The sequence below is a fragment of the Onychomys torridus genome, chromosome 4 (genome assembly GCF_903995425.1).
Source record: "Onychomys torridus chromosome 4, mOncTor1.1, whole genome shotgun sequence".
Taxonomy (NCBI): Eukaryota; Metazoa; Chordata; class Mammalia; order Rodentia; family Cricetidae; genus Onychomys; species Onychomys torridus.
The window spans coordinates 3,274,237-3,278,084 of NC_050446.1; positions in this window are offsets into that span (position 1 = coordinate 3,274,237).

Here is a 3,848-nt window from a genome sequence, read left to right on the forward strand (position 1 = left end):
CACGGTGTTCCTGTATGCTTTGGTAGTCTCCACTCTCAAATCCATTCTGACCCTCCCTCTTTGGCTCCCCCAAGTTTTCCGGCATCTCCGCCTTTGCTGGCGTTGCTTCTCTCCTGCTTTCTCTAGACTGTGCCTGTCTCCTGGGTTCCCAGCTCTGCCCCTTCTCTCATCGCACACACTGTCTCATCCATTCCCATGGTTTCAGTCTTCCTCACTAAGTCAGCCTTCTCCAAACACCACCACCCAGCGCTGGCCAGGAGCCTGCGCTCTAGACCCAGACTCCAGCTGTCTCCAACCTCATCCCTGCAACCATGCTCAGCCACTCTGACAGGCCCCACAATTCTGGTGATATATTGTGTACCCTAATAAACTTTGCCTGAAGATCAGAGGACAGAACAAGCCACTAGATTAAACATAGAGGCAGACAATGGTGGCACACACCTTTAATCTCAATGCTTGGGAAGCACACACGCCTTTAATCCAGCACTAAAAAGGACGTGATATGGTGGGCAGAGAAAGGTATATACGGCATGAAGTAGCATTTAGCTGGTAAAAAGATCACTTTTAAGTTAAATTTTAATTTATCTATTTTGCATGCATGTACTTGTGTGTGAGTGTGCTTGCCATGGTGTGAGTGTGCTTGCCATGGTGTGAGTGTGCTTGCCATGGTGTGAGTGTGTTTACTATGGGGTGAGTGTGCTTACTATGGTATGAGTGTGCTTACCATGATGTAAGTGAGTGTACTTACCATGGTGTGAGTGAGTGTGCTACCATTGTGTGAGTGCACTTGTCATGGTGTGAGTGTGTTTACTATGGTATGAGTGTGCTTGCCATGGTGTGAGCATGCTTGCCATGGTGTGAGTGTGCTTACTATGGTGTGAGTGTGCTTGCCATGGTGTGAGTGTGCTTGCCATGGTGTGAGTGTGCTTGCCATGGTGTGAGTGTGCTTGCCATGGTGTGAGTGTGCTTGCCATGGTGTGAGTGTGCTTGCCATGGTGTGAGTGGAGAGTAGGGGAAGCTTTCAGGATTTGTTTTTCTCTTTCTATGAAGAAGTTTCTGAGAATCAGGTTCAGGCCAGCAGGCATTGTAACTAATGCCTTTACCTGCTGAGACAATTCACCTGCCTAAAGACTTTTTCTCTTTTAAGACAGGGTCTTACTCTGTGGCCCAGGCTAGCCTTGAATTTGTGACCTTTAGTGACTGGAGTATAGGTTTATGCCACCAAGCCTAGAGAAAACACTATTTTGACCCTTCCATGGCACCAGGCCTGTAGTCAACACCACAGGAGCCTTTCCATACCTGTTGTAGTGGTCAGCATGATCCACAGCTCCCAGACAGCACCCAACCAGCAGTGTTCCCAGCTGTCAAGGAACATTTTCTGATGAAACACTGCTCTGGGGACTAGTGACTTGACTCAAGTGTAAAGGCCACTCAAAACTCAAACCTGAGTTTGATCCCCAGAACTCAATGTAAAGGAGAAACAGCTGACTCTGCAAAATTGTCATCTGGCTTCCACATTTGTGCCACGGCAAAATGTGCCCTCCCAGCCTCACACATCACACACACACACACACACACACACACACACACACACACACCCCACACACATTTGTTATGGAATATTTTAACCAGGTAAAGATGTGTTACATTTGTTCATGTTGTGGCATTTTACTTTAACTGTGTAAAGGTGTGTTACATTTGTCTAGTCATGTAAAGAAAGATGTGATGCATCTGTTTCATCTTGCCTGCCTAAAACACCTGATTGTTCTAATAAAGAGCTGAACAGCCCATAGCTAGGCAGGAGAAGGACAGATGGGGCTGGTGGGCAGAAAGAATAAGTAGGAGGAGAAATCTAGAGAAGACAGGAATAAGAGAAGAAGGAGGAGGAGAGAATGAGGAGGAGAGAATGAGAGAGAAAGAGAGGGAGATGCCTGGGGCCAACCAGGCAGCTTCCAGCCAGCCAGAGACAGCAGGAAAGTATGATATAAAGATAGAAAGAAAAGTAGGTTAAAAAATAAAACCGTAAGCATAACATAGGTAAAGAGAAAAGGTTAAAATAAGAGCTAAGATAAGGCCAAGCATTCATAACTAATAAGAAGTCTCTGTGTCATGATTTGGGAGCTGGTTGGTGGCCTAAAAGAAAAAGCCTGGTACACAACTAATTTTTAAAAGATTAAAAAAAAAAAAAAAAAAAAAACTTTCCTGAGGATAGAGATGAAGGCCAATTGTGGGGTGCTTGTCCAACATATACCATGCCCTGGGTTAGATCCCCACTTGTATACAAATCAGGCATGGTGTCAGACACTAATATCCCAATGTTTAGGAGTAGGATCAGCAAATTGAAGGTTAGCCCAGGCAACACAGTTAGTTTGGAGTCAGCCTGGGCTGTAGGAGACCCTATCTCAAAAACATAAACAAAAACAGAAATGGCCCTAGAATAATAAGACAGCTGTGTAGAGAGCAAGGCCTATGGCCAACTGGGGCCAGAACAATCCCCTTGATCTCTTGACCATGTTGATGGTAGGGACTGTTAATCCCACCGATTGAGAATAATACCACCACCACCACCACCACCACCACCACCACCACCACCACCACCACCATAGGTTAGAGCTGAATTTGAAGCAAGCTTTAATTAAATACTGGCTAGGTGGATGGGCTCTGGCCAGGTCCATACCCAGGTTCCTGGGAAATGGCCCAGAATCAAGTATGGCAAGGGCTTAAAAAGGAAAACCCACAATTCATTGTGTTTCCCATCAGGGACAACCAGGGGCAGGCATACATCCTGACGTCTTTCCTGCCTGTGAACCGTAGGCCAGCAACGCGGCTCCGCTGGTGGAGAGGATGGCCACCACGCCTGCTGGCCTGAGCTTCATCCCTGGAATCCACACAGTGGAAGAAGAGGACCAACTTCCGTGGACTTCCAAAAGCACATTGTGCCCTGCCCCAAACAAGCCAATCCCAGGATTTGAGGGAGCAAGATATGCTCTCCTGAACAGGACTGAGGAGACCTGAGTCTTCACCCACCCTAACTGTGCTTGTCTCTGAGGACAGAGGCTGGAAGCCTCTCTTCAGGTAAGTTAGCCTAGATTGGTCAGGTTGAGGAAGATGACCGCCACCAAACAGTCTCTAATTTATAATTTCGTCTGCGTGTAAAATGGTGTAACCCTCAGGGCCATGTCACTTGACAATTGCCTTGACAACAACTAGGAAAAGAAGCATAAAAGGTCAAAAAGAGGCAGTGCCCAAATTCCCAGAAAAGTCTGCCCATTTCTAGAAAACACACTCCACCCGCTCATTAGCCTGCTCCTTTCTTTTCCCCACAACTGGTGCATTCAAGCCCTTGGGCTGAGAACTGGTTTTTCATATTTGTTGCCTCCTTTCTCGTATTCTTGGCCAAGAATAAAAAGTCCCCTTCAGTGCTTGATTGGCATGTGGTACTGTTTGTCCCTCACAATTCTGAGAGGGACAAAGAACCCAGTTTAGGGGCACGACGTGGCGGCGGGCAGGGTAGTAGCCCAGGAGACCCAAACACCGCCTGCTTGCCGGGGCAGGAGAAGCCATCCTCCCTGGGTCTCGGGGCTCTTGCAGACCTAGGCATAGCCATCCCTGGAGCTGGAGGCTGTACAGCTTGGGGGAAATCATTTTTCTGAGTCTTCACTTCTTGCTGTGTGAATGAAAAAGAGTTACATCCACTTTGCAGGGATGTTTCCTGGGGTCTAGGATGCCTGTGGAGTGTGTGAGCTTGCTTTCCACTTTGTGGAGCGTGTGAGCTTGCTCTCAGTGTGAGAACTCAATGATGCTCTACCAGAACCTCACCGTGACAGTTTGCCTGCATCTGTTGCCTC